The sequence below is a fragment of the Mixophyes fleayi genome, chromosome 4, assembly GCF_038048845.1.
Source record: "Mixophyes fleayi isolate aMixFle1 chromosome 4, aMixFle1.hap1, whole genome shotgun sequence".
Taxonomy (NCBI): Eukaryota; Metazoa; Chordata; class Amphibia; order Anura; family Limnodynastidae; genus Mixophyes; species Mixophyes fleayi.
The window spans coordinates 242,922,309-242,943,881 of record NC_134405.1 but is presented as its reverse complement, the minus strand read 5'-3'; the positions used below and the strand labels follow the sequence as shown (position 1 = coordinate 242,943,881).

At 36.9% G+C, this 21,573-nt stretch overlaps 1 protein-coding gene across 5 annotated transcripts in view; it reads right to left on the bottom strand.

The window, feature by feature from the left end:
- The window catches only part of SYT1 (synaptotagmin 1), a 530,829-nt gene that overhangs the window by 230,303 nt on the left and 278,953 nt on the right, over positions 1-21,573 (bottom strand). For 4 of the 5 annotated variants that reach the window (XM_075209583.1, XM_075209587.1, XM_075209584.1 and 1 more), the window contains one exon: positions 21,137-21,206. The exons of the other annotated variant lie outside the window; for it this stretch is intronic. The gene's annotated coding sequence lies outside the window, so the exon portion shown is untranslated. The remainder of the gene's footprint in view (positions 1-21,136; positions 21,207-21,573) is intronic. 5 annotated transcript variants of the gene reach the window in all.

The window sequence follows — 21,573 nt, the reverse complement described above, 5'->3', positions numbered from 1 at the left end:
AACTTATTAGCATGCTGTCACTTCCCTAGCCATCTATGACTGACTTGATTACCATAAATAGATAACTAAAGCAAATGCATTGCAGCCATGCACACACAATCTCAGACTTAGTGGAGAGACATAAGAAGATGACTATAAGTATTCTAGGATGCATGGACAAAAGCTTTGTATTTCCATTTAATATTACCTATACTGACTATTTAAAATGATCATAATGTTATACACATGATTTGTTTTATTGTTGGAGTTACTACACCTTGACATGCAGGCTTTCATTTCTACAATATACTTACACCACAATCTCTGTGTGGGCCATTTAAGAAAAAAATGTAACATACTGTTTACTGCTCTGCTGATCAATCTAAGTGATATGAAATCAATTCTATGTGGCAAATCAAACATAGCTACATCCTCAATTCTATTATACGGTATGAAACACTGGGCTATTTATTTTTTGCACGCTATAATATTGACATCTAGCCTATATTCATACGATGGCACATATGTAAATGATTATCTTATTCGGGAACAATAAAGTCAAACCAAAGCAACAAAATAGTCTTCAGACAACTCAAAATAATGATGAAGTCTTTACCTGTTGCTGTAGCCAAGAGCAGATCTGTGTAAATATGTAGCAAAGTGAGCTAGTCTGATCCCAAGGTGCAAACCTCAGTCCACTACTTGATGTTCGTTAATCACTGAACAATGATCCTGACATTTCTGTAGAGCTTTTCCGAGCTTTTAAAGTAGACACATTCACCCACGATTTATGCACAGTGCCTTAAACACATTATATTTCCAACTCCTTACCAATGCTGCTCACGTCTAGTACAAGACAGCTACTAAAGCACATTCAAGGGCATTCCCTGAGAAACAGTATGCTAATTCCATATCTCAAGCTGCTGCTTGCTAAACTGGGCCCAGATGTATATTAGAACACGCCAGTGAAAGAGATTGACATCATTTTGATACACTATTTAGCAAATAATGCAAGGTATATGTGTTTTTCATATATTTAAATCCTCCTCCAATTATGCAGTGATCAATAAATTATTATAATTCATTAGGGTGGCAAGGAAAAATGTATTCAGTTCCTGGTTTCATATTAAAGATTATTTGTCACAATGGAGAGCATCAAGTAAAAATGTCTGTGTCCCATAGCAAAATTCTGATGGGGACCACTATGCACCATCATAAAGTTATAAGTACGCTCCATCCTCAGATATTAGTTTTAATTATAAACACAGCTATTTTAACCTCATTATTTCCCAAATCATATAACTGCCTAGATAAACTTATTATAAAGTGATATTTAGTTTGTATTTTGTAGCACATGACATGAGGCGTAACAATAACGGGTGCATGGTGTGTGACAGCTATGGTGCTCAGAAGTCAGTGGTCCCAGCAGAGTGCAGACTTCTTCTAAGCGGTGCATACACCGTATTGAAATAAAATTAGTAGCAAAAAGAATTGGTAGGTAAAGAAAATTCCATTTTTATCTAGTGATAGATAATAATAAAAAAAAATTGGTAACAAAAAAATTCTATTATTATCTAGTGAATAAAACAACCTTTGCACCAATGATGTCAGGTCCTCTTTAATATGTACAATTTTGTCATGATAAAAGCTTGCAAAGAAATTAAGTTCTTTTTTTATGAAAAATATTTATACTTAAGAATAAAAAGGAAATGTAAAAAAAAAAAGTTATTAAACTTTGCAATGGTCTAGTGTACCCATAAAAGAACATTAACACATGAATGGAAATGTCAAATGGGTCTGAGAAACATGTGCCTTCCACATAAAAGTATTCCCCGGTGCAGTACATGATTTAGCTCATACAGTGACAAGTCTCCTCTCACTAGGGAGTAGTTTGCATATAAATAGTGGCAATAAAAGACATAGGCAGGCATTGTGCCATGTGTACAGTTTGTGTACAAATTCCGCAAAATTGTAGTAAAAAAAGCAATAAAGATATCTATGGCAATATGATGTATAAAGTATATAAAGTCTACATTTCTCTTGGCTCACAATGGCCTTCTGGACTAACATTACCCCCTTTTTAACAGGTCTTAGATGTGTGGGTGCACAATGGGCTCTATATGTAGTGGCTTATAATCTTACATAAATTAAACACTTTTTGTTCAGGGTACCTTTGAGCTAGCTCAGACTCTTTCTATTCCTGGGACTTGTGGGGCCCCTGCACAAGCAAATTTGAAAACAGGTAGATAAATGAACATCAGGAAAGTATCAATGCCCTTCATTATATTTGGCATATAAGCCTCAAACCAACTATGGGGTAAATGTATCAAGCTGAGAGTTTTCCAGCGGGTTTGAAAAACCAATCAGATTCTAGCTATCATTTATTTAGTGCATTCTACAAAATGATATCTAGAATCTGATTGGTTGCTATAGGCAACATCTCCACTTTTCAAACCCGCTGGAAAACTCTCAGCTTGATACATTTACCCATATAAGTACAATCCACTATTTATTAATACCTCCTGCACAAGTTTTTCAATTGCAATAAAATCCAATAGTACACAAATCTTGTTCTTCTTGGGAGACACTCACTCTCACTATTGTTCTGTGTACTGTGCTGTATAGCTGATTTTTCTCCTGATCTGTGCACAGGTCATTTACCCTTCATTTTAATGCCCCTCTCTCTCTGGACATGAGTATTACACTCATGTTATGATTCTCCCTGCTCTCATTCATGGATTGAGGTTTATTTCATCTTGACATTACTCACAGTTGGACCAATTTATCAGTTTTGGGCTTGGTTGTGGGATTGGTGCACTATAGGTCTCAGCATGCCCATAAATGCACTCACTGTTTCTGCATCTCCTCTAGTGGGGTTCCCAATGGAGAGTATTGGTTTACCACAAGGCACAAACCTTAAATATGAAATATTTAATGTGATTTACACCATGTATATTTTCCCATGAACAATGGAATAAAAATACCTTTACACTCTTTTATCAGCTACCTGATTCTTAATGTGAAGGTGAAGTCCAGTGTTGGACAAACTCAGACTCTCTCCTCCTGTGATGGCCCTAGTGCCCCTGAGGAGTCCAGTGTTGCCACCACCCTCTCCTACCTCAGTAGCAGTATTATTTTCATAATCTTATTTTCCTTTTACAAATTAGCTAATAGCCAGGTCCCTTTGATGGACATGATTTTTGATTTCCCCTCTTCCTTCACAAGTCACCAAAGCCACAAGTTTTAGACACACCGGGTCTGATGCAGAGTTGGTTGCAAAATGGGAGTAAATTACATACTTGTCTTGAGGCATAGATCAGTAAGCCTTTCCAGACCATGATATTTTTTTTTCCCAGGCATGAGTCTATTGCTAGCATTGTTGTTTCTATATGTAGTGACAAGTTGAGTGTAGAGATAAGTATTAGGGATACTGGCTCCATTCCCACATTCCCACTAACCCTAGTTAGTGTCTGATGCTGCAGGGGTGGATCATGTAGAGATTTCCTTGGTTCTGCCTTGCTGATAGTGTCCTTGAATATGCAGCCTAGCATATGCGGTGCTCTCTGGACACCCTCTCCTTTGTGCAGTATTTCTTTGACCTATGACACGGTGGGATTGTGTGTGACTCTAACATTGGCAGGCAATCAGATGTGCTACTTCCGGCCGAACTGCCGGCCCTACTGCACAGGCGCGACATTACTCAGATTGCCGGTGGCGGCCGATAACATCACGCCGCCGGCTTATCATTGGCTGCCAGTAGTAGTTAGGACAGACTCTGACACCATGCTGGTGTCAGAGTATTAGGTCTTCCATGCTCCAGTGTTCCAGTGTGTTTCCTTGGCTTGGCTTGTTTGACTACTCTCTGCTCCTCTGTGTTTCTATTTGACCCGGCTTGTCTGACTATTCTTCATGGATCCTCCCTGTGCATTACCGGTTACCAACCCGGCCTGTCTGACCATTCTATTTGTATTTCCCATGTGCACTGATATCTTCTGATAGTTGCTGAACCAACTAGATTGACCATTCTTCTGGATTTCCCCTGCACTACTCCGCTGTCAGCACGTTACCGAACCAGCTTACCTGACTACCCTTCTTGTACCTATACGGCTCAGTAAGGGACAGCGACCTGCGCGCTCCCAACAGTAAAACACATACCTCCTTGCGGGGGTTCCTGGAGAAGACCAGGGGACACGTTAGACTCCGCACCCTCTACTTGAGCTGTGTCAATGTTAGCAGGTACTCCTCATTCAGAATTGTGACAGTATACTCTATTGACTATTGAGGGTACAGGTGAACCTTCGGCCCGTGATCTACTCCTTCCCTTTACCTCTTTGTCCTGCTGGCATGGTTGTGGTAAGCAAGATACGCTTTTTTTTATATCTGGGGGTCTTGGACAAACATATCCTTCTTTTGGGACTGAGTTTAGACCCTCCTCTCCTCCCACCTTCCGTTTCCTATCCAGAAAGACCAATGATCCTTCCTTTTTCTACCCCCTTACAGACGCTGATAGGCACTCCACAAATTGCTGCATTGGCTCTTGACTTTGTTATGCCCTCTGGCATGGACTTAAAGTCCATTCTCAACCTTAACCCTTCTACTAGTTAGCCAATACCACATTCTGGTCATTTTACAATTTTTAGTTTTTACTATGCATCATATGCACATAGAAGCTGCAATACACTTCCAAATACAAATCTGACTGACCACAAACATGTTTATATGTTTGTGAAAAACAATTAATCCAACAGAGAGAGCATTTCTCACAATGGTCAATAGGTGTGCTCGCCATTCACTTGCCAATAGGCAAGAAATGAATAAACAGTACTATGAATATATATTAATTCTGTAACACCTAATCAAGATGAATTCAGACCTTTAAAATTCAGCTCCTGTATTTATTAACTTTGCAATTAATCTATCTGCTAGTCCTATCCCTACTTCTATGCAACAACACTACAGAGCCCGTTTATAAATTATAAATCATGTGAAATATAAATTTACAAATATAGTGCAAAACAGTTATTCTGTTGACTAGTGAAGCAAAAGTGAAACTCGAACATTGGATCGCAGGAACAGTGCATCTATGCAAAATGGCCTACTCCATTGCGAAAATCAATTTCTGTATCTCTACAAAACATACCATATTAGCAGACAGATGAAGACATGTTTTTGAAAGAAAATAAGTTTAATTATGTTGTGGTATTAATGGAACATCAGTTATCATCATCATTTATTTATATAATGCCACTAATTCCGTAGCGCTGTACATAGAACTCCCTCACATCAGTCCCTGCGCCATTGGAGTAGATATAACAATATTTAGGTAGTTTTCAGTTTAAATGTTTTTGATGTTTGTATGTTTTTGAACTGCCCATTAGAAACATGATTTCTAGTTTTATACGCTACTATCCAGTTAAGGAAAGTGGTGACCCACAAGGTCAAGATCAAAGCTATGCATTTCTGGGCAGTTTGAGTGCATACACAATTGTTATCACAATTGTTTTTCTGGAACTGAGTGTATGTTTTTTATATACTGTATTTTTTCCTTAATATTGCAAATAGTTTTCACCCACATTGTGTGCATTTGCAATGATCTATTTACATTAAATATTTAATGAGTGGGAAATATGTTTGGTCATATTAGGGTGGGTGGCATAAAAGAAGGGACTTGCATAAAAAATATAAACTTTTAGCCTTTTCCAACTCTGGCAATTACTTGTCACTTGTACGCCCCTTATTTCATCCTAAGTAAATAATCACTGACCCTGTGACCCAGGCCATGTGTTTAAAACAGAATAAGCTTAATGCCAGATTATAGCTGTTAAGCAATAAATACTATTATTTCTGTGTATTTACAAGTAATAGTTCAAGCTAAAGCAGGGCAGGGCATTACGTCCTCATTGATTTAGTCTTTCAAAGCTGAAAATGAAAATGTCTAAAATTGGAAGCAATTTTAAACTGGCATTGCACAACATACAGACATCAATCAAAATGCTTTAAACAAAAAAAACATTTCTTTACTATATGTGTACAGTATATGTATGTACCTCAACTGCAATTTACATATCCTTAATATTTTCATCGAAAATGAATTCAATTTTTTATCCGACTGCTTTACATTTTACATTTCGTTTTGCAGAGGTCTGAAGCAGTATTTCTACTAACTGACTGTCCATAAGATAAACAGATCTGATCCTACTGACAAAACAATAGCAGTTAACATTTACAGACTGCTAATGCTAGGTACACACTACAGGGTTTTTGTCCAATAATCGTCTCAACCAGCCGTCATACAACCGCTCGTTCGAAAGTCTGCCCAAATGGACGATTGTCGCCTCATTTGGTTGGTCGCACCGTTCCATATTTTCGTTCCAATCTCCTTTCCGTTGTGTAGTGTGTATAAACTTCCGACTGATCCACGACAATCCTCCGATACTTCCTCGACCTGGGAGGCGTGTTTGTAAATTTGTGATGCCTGTACCAGTCCCACGTGGTGCGGCATTCGCACATCACAGACTTGTGTTTTGTATAGATGTGTATTGCACCTGTCTGGCTGCAGACCATTACACTTGTAGACAGTATTGCCTTCTCTTTTTATGCGGTTTTGGGTGTTAACTATAGCGAAAGCTCTGCCCCTTTATACTAAAGTCTTTGGTACATCGTTACATGCCCCGCAAATATTGCTTCAGTGTGTATGAAATTGCAATCATTGCTCGCGACAACATGGCTGTAAAAAGTCGCTAAAGGGACGTCCGCTCTTCCCTTTATCGTCTAAAACAAGGCTGGTATGTATGCAGTCCATGGACCGAGCGATCGGACCATCGATCGGTTGTAAAATCGATCGGCATAAAAAGTTGGTGGAAAATTCTGTAGTGTGTACCCAGCTTAAGGCTATGGTTTTTCATTAAATGGCAATTATGTTTTAGGAGAAAGTATTTTATGTCAAATCCATGCATATTATTATTTCCTTCCTTATATGATTCTCAGCATAATTTTTCCAGTTGTTTTGAAGTGCTCCAAGGTTTACCTGTCTCCAACTGTTCTAGATTTAAGAAACATGGCTGTTGCAGATGATATTATTGGCTGTTACTACTCTGGTTAATTTTGATGTCAGTGCTCTAAATTTTATATAATAATAATAATTTATGGCCATCTCAGTATCCTCTTGATTACTCTAAACACAGGCTTGCAATATGGGTTTTTGTATTGTTCAACTAATGGGTAGTTTTGGAGCCTTACTCAAACGAAATCTGTTTATGGGTCTGCAAGCAATGACTAAAAATAATATGTTCATAGAAGAGCAGACACAAAAAGCAAACCATGCATAGATACACTGGGTTTTTGAGTCATAACTGATTCAAAAGAGATGACACTTTTCAATGATTTTAATTAACAAAATGTATTTGCAAGTGTTGTTAGTTTTGGGAATGGATGAATAACTTTTTTAAAGGGCCATTATACTGAATCTGGTTATTCTAGAATGAAAAAAAATGGTGTACAGGTAATGGTGCAAAGATACTGTAACAGCTAGCAACTGAAACAATTGTGTAATTAGCCTCTTGCTTAGAAAATGAAAGAAACTGTCTGATTGGCTGCCGTGAGTTACAACACTTTTTGTACAGTTAACGTTACCCTAGATTTTCATAAATGGCTGCCACTATGTTTTGACAACTCTTGTTCAATATTACAGAGAATAACTGCTTTAAATTAAGATACATTTTTCAAAGGAATTGCTTGTTTCAATTTCTTCCTTAAGTTTAGTTTACATTTTAGTCGAGAATTTCATGACTTGTTTCCATCTTTTCAGCATATTGTTGCAAGCAGGTACATTGATTTACTGGGAACAATATATCTGTGAAAGTAGAAAAGGCATAGCACAGGCTATCCACCAGAGGTTAAGTCGACTGACTTAATGACACTGCATTTCCTGAGCCTGGAATGACAAATAGATTGAGGGCACTTCTATAAAGGTTTTATTTGTCTCTTATTTATTTTTTTTCATTTTTTTATTTATCACCATTCTGTAAATTGCATTCTAACTAGACATCATGTGATACTCAATAACTGTCAGACTAGATGCATAGGCAAAATAAATGCATCAATATTATGGTTTTCTGCCATGTTCACATATAACCACGTCTTCAAATAAGATGAATAATTACTTATTAATTAAATGAGTAATTAAACTTATTCTCATCCTAATTTCATACAGCAAGTAACATTTACTTATTTCAATACTGAATGACTACTGAATTGGCCTCTTCCTTCTCACTCTGTATAGAAGCATTAGATGTGAGTAGCAAAAAGTCAAAAGTATGAATATAATGGATTTAGCCTGATATATACTACATACTTGGGAGGGGGTATGGGTCAAGGGGACAGGGCTTGGTGAGTTGGATCATTTTTGGCCACACCCCTCTTGCGTAATGAACGCTTATGTATCATTTTATAACAGGGGCAGGTTCAAAATGATGCAACTCCCCGCTGCCATCCTGCCCACTTCACTAGGAAGTGGGCAGATACAGGCAGATGCCCTACTCTTCCGGGAGTCCGGGAGATCTATCCATAATTCGGGAGTTTCCTGGACATTCTGGGAAAGTTGGCAAGTATGAAATACTGTTGGTGACTTTTGGCATACAATTTGCTCCAAAAAAGGCTAATTCATAGTGATGGGTCTATTTTGACAAAGTGGAACTGCACACAAAGTGTTGGAAAGTATAGTAATTAATATGACATTTCTTTCATTTTCTAAAGTGTGCTAGGAAATTAACCATATTAGTTTCCATGGTTTCTCGCATTGTTTGCATATTTATGTGCACCACATTTCATAATTGCACTCCAATATATATTAACCATTGCTAAAATTAACCAAATCCCTTTGAATGCAATGGCCTCTTGAGCAATTATTGATATTATAGATCAAAAATATTGATTTATACATATCAATTTCTGCTCCATAGGAGCTTACAGTCTAAATTCCTGACCACACAAACACACACTCACTAGGGTTCATTTGGCCAGAAGCCAATAAACCTTTTTTGAGCTGTGGGAATGTACCAGAGCACTCACAGGTAACCCACACAAACATTGGGACAATACATAAACTTTATGCAGATAGTGCCCTGGTCAGACGCAAACCCTTGACCCCAGCACTGTCTATCCTGCAATTACCATCCCGATCCAATTTGAAAGTAGCAATTAGTAATAATAATCATCATCATCATTTATTTATATAGTGCCACTGATTCCGCAGCGCTGTACAGAGAACTCATTCACATCAGTCCCTGCCCCATTGGAGCTTACAGTCTAAATTCCCTAACATACAGACAGAGAGAGAGAGAGAGAGACTAGGGTCGATTTGATAGCAGCCAAGTAACCTACTAACATATGTTTGGAGTGTGGGAGGAAACCGGAGCACCCCGAGGAAACCCACTCAAACACGACCCACTCAAACACGGAGAGAACATACAAACTCCACACAGATAAGGCCATGGTCGGGAATTGAACTCATGACCCCAGCGCTGTGAGGCAGAAGTGCTAACCACTTAGCCATCATGCTAATATTAATATTCAATCTTTAGCACAACATGGTTGTTTTTGTTAAATAGAGAACTATACTGTGTGTGTTTCTCATTCACAAAATGTTTTAAATAAAAAAGGGAAGGTATGAAAGAATATTATTAACAGTTTTATTCTGCTGCTAACTTCTATACAACACCAGTGAGCATCATAGAATACAGTTTAATAACAAAATCCTCTCTTGCTTTTAAACTTTACAACACAAAGTAAATGCAAACTGTAATATATTATTAAATAGCTCATAAATATTATATGTAAATTGATTAAATATTAAAATGTGAATATTATTTGAACAGTTGCTGTACCACACATTTTATGGATTTAAAATAGAAAGCTTATTATTAGATGTTATGTTCTGCAAAAGGCCAATAAAACACAATAATGTTTAAAACATAATCAGATAGTGCTATATTTACTTATAATTAATTATGTGTGCTCTTTCAGATGTTTTTTTTCAGCAGCAAAAATTTTACATTGCTTAAAGACAAAAACAGCAAAAGTTAATACAACTAACCATTGGACTAGTACACAAGGATAGGCAATGATCTGATATGTAGTTGAAAAGTTACAATTTTATCATATCTTTTTATCTCACTTTTGTGTAGCGAACCCCTTGCAGGATACATACTCATATCCACTGGTGTTAAGTATATGCTTTTTATCAGCATTTAAGTCTAGTAAAACTCCTGTAAAAGGGTATGACACTAGCAACCATTGTGTCTAGGGCCACCATACTCGATAACTGTTGCTACTTGTATTTGCTAATGTTTCAGTAGCGCTTTCTTTGCGTTCGGGAACGCATTTTGCACTATCCACAAGCATGCCTAGAAGAAGCTCCAAGTTAGCATGAATGCTAGCAATACATTTAGCAACAAATGCATGTCAAATGTGTTTTCACTATTATTGAAAATTGTTACAACAATGCCAATAGGTACCTGACCTAAGTGTTTATTTTACAGCACTAAGAGATTAATATGAATATTGCACACAAAGGATTTCTTGTTTGCATTCTCGAACTCAAGAGAGTATCCGAAAGTCTGTCCTGGGGTTTTTCTTCAGGTAAATGTATGTATTAGATATGTGTGCAGCTAACTTTACTTCCAATTTGGAGTTCCGATTGGCCTGCGTACATTTCATAGTGAGAGCATGCTAACTTACTGAGAGAGATTGTTAGCTTGCAAGAGGGAATGAGAGCCTGGTAATACTATTCACGGATAGCACAACTCTACTGTTCACGAATCTGAAATGCTTCTGATATACTCACATATGATAGGGAAACTGCTTTTTTTGCATGTCACTAAACTGATATCTGCTCCTACAAGCCAATCTGTGATGCCTAGGTGGGCCCTTAAATTAGTGGAACCATTTAGAGGTAGTCTGGAGATAGTGTGGGGGAAAACATAATAATCCACATTCTCAAATGCAAAAAATGAAGTTCCCATAAAGCAATTAAAAATCAACGTAATGTGACTGATGCACTGTTCACAACCACCTGCAGCCTGAGAACTGATATTCCATTGTACGCAATAAAAGTGGGTGACTAGGACTGATTTATTGAATTTATGTCCCAAATCGGACAGATTTATTTATTCATTTATGTACCAAATAATAAATATATGTCAATATATGTATCCCTTTGTCCTCCAGAATAAAATTCAAATTACTCACCCTTACCTACAAAGCCCTCAACAACACTATCCCTACATATATCTCCAATCTCATATCAAAATACTCTCCGCCCCGCCCTCTTAGATCTACCTCTGACCTGCGTCTTGTATTGTCTCTGGTAACCACCTCTCACTCGCACCATCAAGACTTCTCCAATGCTGCTCCACACTTACAGATTTCCCTAACATGCTCAATTAGACTTTCCCACAGCCTTCAAATCTTTAGACACTCTTTGAAAACCCATCTCTTTTTTTAGAGGTGACCTTATCCCCGATAACACAATTAAAACTAATACACCCTCACATCTGCCCCAATATCCACTCTGAGCCACATTCACTCCTCTTATTTCAGCTGTGTCCACCTTCACTTAGAATGTAAGCTCTCTAATGAGCAGGGTCCTTTGTTTTTATGTCTGCGTTTATTTTGTCTACCTTGTATATCCCTGTTTTATGTATGAACTGTTTTCCCTACTGTACAGCGCTGTGAAGCACTGTGGCTCCTTACAAATCTATGACAATAATAATATAAATTACCTTAAAATGCTTGCTGCAATATAGTTATATATGTTAAAGTAACATATACATATAGGTATTGTAACTGCATTTTCACATCTACATTTTTACACCATGCTTAGATCTCTATCTCTGTCTGTCTCCCTCTCTGTCTGTCTGTGAGTGTGTGTCTATATTAGGGAATTTAGAATGTAAGCTCCAATGGGGCAGGGACTGATGTGAATGGGTTCTCTGTACATCGCTGCAGAATTAGTGGTGCTATATAAATAAATGATGATAGATAGATAGATAGATAGATAGATAGATAGATAGATAGATAGATAGATAGATAAATAAATAGATATATATAATAATACTATTTTATATTTGTGCTACAGTATGCTATATAAACTATGGGGTATTGGCTACTTCATTTTGTTAGTACAGTTAGATTACTGTCTATCTTGCCTTCTGCTCCACACATTCATTCTACAATAGAACATGGTTCCTTGCTAATAAAACAAACTAACAAACGAAAAACAATGCAGGCAAGATAAATCTATGCCCCGAAGAACGTACATTTTTACTTAGTGTCTGAAATTCAGCGAGATAAAGTGACATGCCTAGGGTCAGCGTAATGCAGCCAAACAAATCAGAAAAAGCTCTCTGCTGTGATCCTGTAGTGACAATGAAGTCTGCAACATTGGATAGAATAAGACCTCCAGGATCAGCCATGAATTCCGTCTGGCTTCAAAAAAAACTGTTTTGTTTTTTTAGTATTTTTGTTATGGAGTGTACATTTACTTATACAGTTTTCCAAACAGTTTAAATACATTGCTATAGGTTTATATATTTAATTAAAATACTTGAAATATTAATTTTATTTTCATACCAAATACACTAACACATAAATGTAATAAAAAATTAAGTGGTATTGCAGCAACTACAAAGACATGCATTAGAGATTTAAAAGCAATATTCCAATGTAAAGAATATATTGGATCGTGTGCTCTCAAAAGGTTTAAAGGTTTTCGCCACCCTCCTAGTGTAACTCTGCACTGCTTTATCTGACGGACTGGAATATGGGAAGGTGCATGATAGCTTGTGTTGAAGGTGGCATATGATTGGTTAGCTTCTTTAGAAGATACAGTTTGGGGCAGGATTATTTATTCTACCCCATGTGAATTAATCACAAAGGCCAATATGAAAAGTTTCCATTTAGCACTGCACATAAATATTTAACAGTGAAAGGTTCTTGAAATGTCCCAATGGAGGTGAACCATAATGGAAAAGATTGACCCATCTGTAATGTATCTTCACCATATTTTATACTAATTAAATGTGTCATTACATATTTTGTGTTAGATAACTGCTTTCTTCCCTCTTACTTATACAGAATAAAAAGATAATTTTTAAGACAACATGTTTCATACATTATGTAATCTTTTCTATTATATATAAAGGGCTTCTGGGACTTCTATCTAAATAGTCACAGAACTCCTTGGTAACCTCTAATTCCCTTAATTTTTTAAGTAGGGAGACATTATTCCCTATTATCCATGAATAGCAGTATAATATATAACACAATGGGGCATATTCAATTAGCTTTATGGTTCACGGTAGCGTGCGTTACCACGAAACCTGCGCAGTATTTCCGGTAATATGGTACCGCAATAACGCAGATTTTCGTACGCAACCCTATGGGCTGCAAACGAAAATTGACGTTATTGCGATACCGTGGATTGACTTCGCGGCCCTTTCCGGCGCGATCCCATGGACCGGCAAGCTAATTGAATATGTCCCAATCAGTCATATAATCAGGGCCGCCATCAGGTGGGTACGGGGGGTATTGTTGTACCGGGCCCGGTCACAGGCAGAGCACATGATCGCAGGGGCAATGAATCCTCCACCCCTGCGATCGCATCCTGGTGCCTGGCTGTCACGGTGACAGCCAGGCTGAAGACACAGTAGCGGAGACCAGCGGCGGGCCCCCAGGTAAGTATATGTTGCTGTTGCTCAAAGGGGGAGCGCTCATCGGGGGGAGGGGGTACTGGGCATGATTATTTCTGAAGGCTGCCCTGCATATAATACATGAATGAGTGATACCAGTGGTGGAAGTGGGGGTGTGTACGGTGGTATGCCTTACCACCACTTCTCCTACTGCTTTCCTTGTAAAACTATTAAATTCCATTCATTTACATTCCCATTACATTTTTCATACCACTACTTATAATTGTTTTTTAATTAGCTGTCTTCTTTTTTTCAGTGACAGACATGAAGACGATCAGTCTGTCCCACAGTGTATTATGTGGTGATCTGTGACAGGTTTCTGCATGGAGAGGGAGGGGTCTGGTGCAGGGCTGATCCTAGGTGTATTTGTGGAGAAAGACAGAGGTGGAAACAGGTTGAAAGTGGAATAAGAAAATATTTTAAGGAAGACTTCTGAAAACTTTGATAAAGTCAAGTAATCTTATATTATGCTGCATGTAGTAGTACGGATTCATTTAGCTGTTACTCCAGGCCATCAAATGCCATCATTCAAAAAAAACACATGTTTTATTTGATTAAAGAAGAGCTAATTTCATCTCTACAGTTGGTGCACTTTAATAGATTAAGCTTTACAGTTAGAGATACACTGCTAATTCTTTGATCATCCCTCTTGGAAGATTAGAGGCAGCTTCTGATGGACTGCTGATAACTGCTAGGGAGCGAAAGGTTTTATACTTAGTTTAACCAGACTATTTTCTCAGCATTGAACAAATTACTGGTCATTCCTTCAAAACTATTATCTGTAATTAAATCTCTTAATCAGCAGTTTAAAGAAATGTAATATTCAGTGTGATCTCATCATTATATAAAATCACACTTAAAATGTAAGAACTACTATATTTTAGCACTCTTAATATGAATGCTGATGCTGTTTATGATTGTATTGTATTAAGTTCTTAATTAAATAATTGTACTATGCCATAGCAATAAAAAATATCTGGTTTCAATGCATGTTATTACAATCAGGTTATACCAGTTAAACCCTTATCACCTATGATGGCTCTTTCACACATGTCCGCTGTTAATGCGTTTTTCAGCCACTGACTAATGCCTGAAAACAACATTATTAATAGAATAAATGGCTTCTCATGGGCTCCTTCTCACCATCACATTCTAAAATGTTAATTATGTGCTTAAAATGTTAATATGTAGAATGACCTATTTCTCGTGCATTAACACACACTACGGGGTAAATGTATCAAGCTGAGAGTTTTCCGGCGGGTTTGAAAAACCAATCAGATTCTAGCTATCATTTATTTAGTACATTCTACAAAATGATAGGTAGAATCTGATTGGTTGCTATAGGCAACATCTCCACTTTTCAAACCTGCCGGAAAACTCTCAGCTTGATACATTTACCCCTACAAGTACAATGCATTTTAAATGCCTTAAAAATGTATTGCTAAAGCACATCTAAAGCATGTCTTAATTTTCACGAGTTTTATCCAGAAGATACATGTCAGCTGTTTACTCACTTAAGTCACATGCTGGTATCTCTACTTCAACTGGTTACACCAGCCAGAAATCTTTCATTAGCATAAAAGACAGAGGAGTTACTTTGGGTCTCATTTAGAGGTGGATGTGTCCACTTCTGGGGCATAAAAATATTAATTTGGTTATGGCACATGCACACCAAAATGTATCTGTAAATAGCGTTGAGCGGATCTAAAGCGTGGTACACACTATAGGTTTTTCAAGCAATTATCGTTCCAATCACAATCAATGACTGTTAGGTCCGATATCGCATTAGTGTGTACACTACCGCGATCATGTTTTTTTCATACCAAAGCACATTGTATCATCGTCATTATTTATTTATATAGCGCCTCTAATTCCGAAGCGCTGTACAGAGAATCATATTTTTTGATTTGATTTTATAAACGGACTAAAAATCAGCGATGGAATTTTTGTCAGGCAAATGTGGAAGTGTGTATGCACTCACGAGCAGCAGCGTAGGCAGATCTCTATAGAGTGTGTAGAGTCACAAACTCTTCAGCAGATGTTTATAAGAGATGAAGGTCACAGAACTGAAGGCAAATCATGTAGGTGTGACCGCATAAATCTGCATGCTCATTGGGACTTTCAGTCTTCGGTAAAATCGTTACAGAAATCGTATCTGCAGTAATTTTCTATAGTGTGTTTTGGCAGCTTTAGACTTGTGGGCCCCTTATGCTTGGAGAGGCAAAAACAAGGTGTGAAAGCATAAGTTGAGCACAATAAGATAAGGTATGAGACTGCTCCTGATTGTATGCCCAGCTATTAACTAGCCAGGCTAACCAGAGCTTAATTCATTTCACGTCGAGTGATCCTCATTGTGTCCCATCTTTTTTTTTTTTCCTTTCCCATATGGATTACCTCAGACCAAGACAAGATGAAGATGTTAGATAAGTATAATAATGGGGGCATTTTTTTTACATTTTTTATGGGGGCCTAAAATAATTATAAATATCAGGGGCATAATTACTATAATAATATCAGAGGCATGATTTCTTTATTTAGTCTTACCCATTATTTAATTTCTGAAGAGCAATCATTTTTAATTTAACAGTGATGCAACACTTGTAGTGCACTGTCAGCTGTGTATGCTACTGCTTGTAGCTCTACAAGTGCCAGCATGCGGTATGTCAGTGCATGCTGGCACTTGTAGTGCAACAACTGTATGCACTACATTTTCATATTATTACCATGGTATCCACTGGTCAGGGGTACCTAGTGTTGGTCAGCATTGGTGCGGTACTTGTTAGGTGAGGCCTGATCATCTTTTGCACCCCCTCCACCCCTAGAGGACCAAGCCCAGTGCTGAGTAGGATGGGCCCTTACAGAATGGAAGGGGTGAAACCAGAAGCTTCTCCCTTTTTCCTATGCAGTTTGGCCTATGGCTTGACCAGTGCTGCATGCATTTCAGGGGTTTCACAATTGCCACACATCAGATGTGGTTTGAGTTGTCACCCTGCAATCACCAGTATGGCAAATCTAGTGGTTTGGAGATGAAAACTGCTGACGTTGAGTGGCAATTTGCAAAAGAAGCTGCTTAGTAATACCGCTTTCATACTGCCGCCCCGGCAATATCCCGGGTTTTTCAAGCCGGGTTTTTGCCGGGGCTCGGAGCGTCCCAGCTCAGAAACACCATTCATACTGCACCTCGGACCCGGGAATTTCCCGGGTTGACCCCATTCATACTGCACAAGTCTGTGCCCTGGCAATTTGTGGGAGTCATCACCAGAGCATCCCTTTTCTATTATATATTATTTATAGTAGTAGTTTGGTAAAACCTACAGCTGAGCTTTTAACTAAACTGCGAAAGCTTCATTTATGAGGTGAAGTCCAACCCATCCCAGGGAAATCTATGACCTACCTATCAATCTTATTTTTTACTTTGAGGAAATAAAGTATTGTAGAAATAAAAGCAGTAGCATCTCTGCTATTATTTTTATTTCAGGTAAAAACTATTTTACCATTGGTTTACAAATATTGTAGATTCATACAAAATATAGAAGCTTAATGGTTAATCCATCCAGGAGACACATGTCTCTATCTTTTTATGTAGAAGAACATATTGGGTGAATAGATGAAGCTATTTGTCAGCTATCTATGCATTATTACGGTTTATTTGTTCCACATATTTGTTGGTTCTCTTGAACCAGTCGAGAAACTCTTTCATTTGTCTAATTTATAAGCTTTCCTAGGCTTGCATTCCAGTAGTTTAGAAGTGTCACCAGCAATAACTATGAAAAATTGCAGCTTGCGTCTTGCTCTACTTTTCTTTTTCCAGCTTTAAAGTCTATCCAAACTACCAGAGGGACTTCAGTTTCAAGATGTAACAAATGCAATTTAACCCCACTGAATTTCAATCTCTGTGGCTAATGGTCATTTTGTAGAGCTTGAAGACATTCATAGTTTTATAGTAAAAAAATGCAATCAACCTAAATATTCTAATAAATGTACTTAAAAGATATTGTTCAAAATACAATCACGATGATAAATACATCATTTATTATAATGATTACATGCACATGTGGTTATTCTGAAAAGGGTACAATTGATTCCCTAACACATACACTAGTGTTAATTTCGAGAGCAGCCAATTAACCTACCATTGTGCTTTTGGAGTGTGGGAGGAAACTAGAGCACCTGGAGGAAACCCACGCAAACACAGGGAGAACATACAAACTTTACACAGATAAGGCTAGCGGCAGGCCGGTCTGAGGCAGGCTGCCCCGTGGGTCAGTCCCATAATGGGCTACCTTGGGCTGGGGCACTTGACCACCTGCATTTTTTCCCTTTAAAATTGGCTGCTGATTTGAGTCTTGCACCCCGGGCTGAAGTTTGCCAGCCCTTTCCTGAATAAGGCCATGGTCTGGAATTGAACTCATGACCTCAGTGCTGTGAGGCAGAAGTGCTAACCACTAACCCACCATGCTACCATCATTAAATAGTGTGGCAGGACTTTTAACACGCTTGGCAAAGTTTTATAGGTGGATTGAGATATGACATGTCACTATGTCCCAATAGCGGCTTATTAATGAGAACAGTTTTAAGAAGATTGAACTACTTTTTCCTGAATTCACCATTGATTTGACTGAATAACTGTCTGGCAATTCAGAAATATTTGTTCTTTGGTATGAATAAAATGATTTGATGAATAATTACAGCTTTATCATTATAAATTCCAGCAGGACATAGAATGCTTTAAAGTAAGATATAAATATTTAAATAGGAGATATGCACAGTATGTGTCATTTATGAATATGAACAAAATATAGAGGCACAGAACATATTTTTACACCATGCCATACATTTGTTCAAGAAAACGTGGAGCGCCTCCTTAAAGTAACTTAATTTTGTCGGAGATGCAGAACTATTATATAATTCTGATTAACTAAAGGTATTACAAAGGGTAGTAAGATAAAAATGAATAATTATTATTTAAAAAATAATCAGAGAAAGCTTAGGAAAATGTCTTTGTTTTTATTCAGCAGCCAAGTAAAGAGCACACCTACCTAAAGTACGGCTGTGTTGTGGCTTAGCAACTAAAAAGGACTCATTGCTAGACATAATTTTATTAATTATTCATACTTGGTTGGTTGTCAGGGTTAAGTGAATTAGTTGTAGTGTGTTTTCCACATAATGAGAGTTTGTGCATGAATCAGCACTTGCCATAGACTGCATCTAATGTCAATGGGGTATTTTACTAACAAAGAACTTTATTAATGTGTGTCTAAGACCATAGCTCACATATGCTCTGCTTTTCCAGCACAGAATATTTTTTTCTTATTCTAACAATCTTCATCTCAGAACTCTTAATTTGAGAGAATTCAGACTCTTAGGGCCTGATTTACTTTCAGACGCAAACTGCACGCAACTTGCGTTTAAAAACATGAGCACTGATTATAGTTCTGACCAAGCTATGTCACGCAAGATACTGCAAAGAAAGGGATGTACTTCCGAAGATGAATCAGGTACTTAATGTCTCTGTATGATCAGGACTATTAGGCATAGGATCAATTTAATTAATTTCACATGTGAATGCAGGCATGGAGTGGCAAAAGGTTGATACAACTTCATGTTAATGTGGTGTCCCAGTTTACTCTTTCACAATGATGGGAACCTGTGACCCTGGATGACCTACGTTGTGTCTTCTTGCATTAAAAGTGATCTGGATTATTTTATTTATGCAAATAAGATGTTTGTAAATTGAATTCTGTGGTAACATATTGTGATTTCACTGGTCAACATTGTTGCTTCTAGACTGTGCACTCTGAAAATTATAATTAAACTCATTGTGAATATCTGTACTAAACATGAGATTCACAATATAGCTATTGCTTATGGAGTTTTCATTAAGGTTTGTTGGTTGACAGGACAAAGAATATGTAAAGTACTTTACCTGCCGATTCATGATTTAATTAGTATAAATGACTAATTATTTGGACAAATCCAATTTAAGCTTGCTCTTTTCTCTGAATATTCAACCTAGTGCCCTAGTTTAGTTATTTCTAGACTGATAAAAAAAAAAAAGGTCATAAAGTGCAATAAAATAAAAAACTAATGACAAGGCTTTCCAAAGAAATCCCTGATTAGGGTTAAAACCATTGGTTTCTTTCTTTCCTTCATTTACTTTCTTTCCTTCCAATTTAAGATAGGTAGGAGATCAAATGTAAGAGGACCAGTAGAACCCAACAAATATACATTTGTATTATGAAAGCGCATGGTTGCTGTTATAAAACTACAGAACACTTTCATTTGATTTCCATCTACACCATACCCTATAGTGTGTAGAATTGGACAATTGACGCAAGCAGACATGGGCAGATGTTTCCTGTGTTTCTCCAGCATAGATTCGCAGTGAAATTTACTAAACATATAAAATGAACTATTCACTATTGCATCTTCCATATACAGGTTTCAGTGGTTTAAATAAACATTCATTAAAGATGTGTAAATTACAAAAAGGCAAAAACTTATATTTGTATTAGAAAGGATGTTTAGTCTAACACAGTATGGATCAATTTCCATTCTTATATTTGCTATTTATTGATGATATTCTTTCAGAAATATTTTTTTTCTAAGTACTAGCACTAAATGTGCATTTATTGCTTAAAATAAAATGACTTTGCTCTTTTTTATTGAAATTACAATTAATCAGTTGCTGGGAATAGATAAAATACTATATTTTTTAAAAAAATATTTATACTTATACCTGTAATTAAAAACATAATATTCTGTGGACACAACTAGCAAGCATACAAATACTATCTGTCATGAGCAACTGTTTCAAGCTTTCAATATTTTGCTGTACTGTAAAGTCGAACAATATGAACAACACAAAATGGCCTTACAAGTTCTGTGCAATCTTAAAAAAAAAAAAATCACATTGAAAAATTATTAAATAATACAACTTGGGTAAGCAATTTTATTAAGTAGAAAGTAAACTATCCTAGTGACAGAAAATTCTTTTGGCCTCATTAGCTGGATTTGATCCTAACGCTAAAGGAATTACACCTAAATTCTTTAAATGAGGCCTTCTGTATTTGCGGCAATAAAAACAGAGGTAGAATACAAAAGAAGATTGATTCTTGGCTAATCCGCAATAAACTATTCATCTTGAAATAAAATTATGTGTTGAGTTATACAAATGCACTGGAATATAACGAGGGCAGGCACCAGATACAGCAGACCAAGCAACTATATAATAGGATTACAATCCATTATAAAGGCTATAAATAGTTCAAACATCAGGAGGCATTCTGGTTACAAACAATAAATTACAATAAGCAAGAATGTCTGTTTAATTGTATTTTATAACATATGTTTGTATTACAGGTCAAAAGGAACAAAGTAGTTATCAATAACAATTCTTTTTTACGTACCTTTGAAAAATGACACTGTTAGAATTCTTTCTTGTTTTTTGTCCTTCCAATTCACAGCTCAAACTGCACCCTACACAAACAAAATGAAATGCATGTTATATAAAAGAATACATATACAAATACATAAACTTCAAAACAACAAGAAGGAATACTATAACTATAGGCATCATCCAGTACAATAACTACTAATGCACCCTATTTTCATTTGTAAATAGAATAAATACTACTGCTAACTACGTTAGTAGTTTTTATGCTGGAGCGGAGTCAAATCAGGGGGACGGATATAATCCTAATTTCATAAAGAGTTTCAAATGTTCTTTAATTTTTACACAGTTGTACAAACACCTTTCTCAATAAATTTAGCAAATAAATCTAATCACTCAGCATCTTAAAAGGAGCAGTGTTAAGACCTGTCTTTCACCAATGAGTAAGCTAAA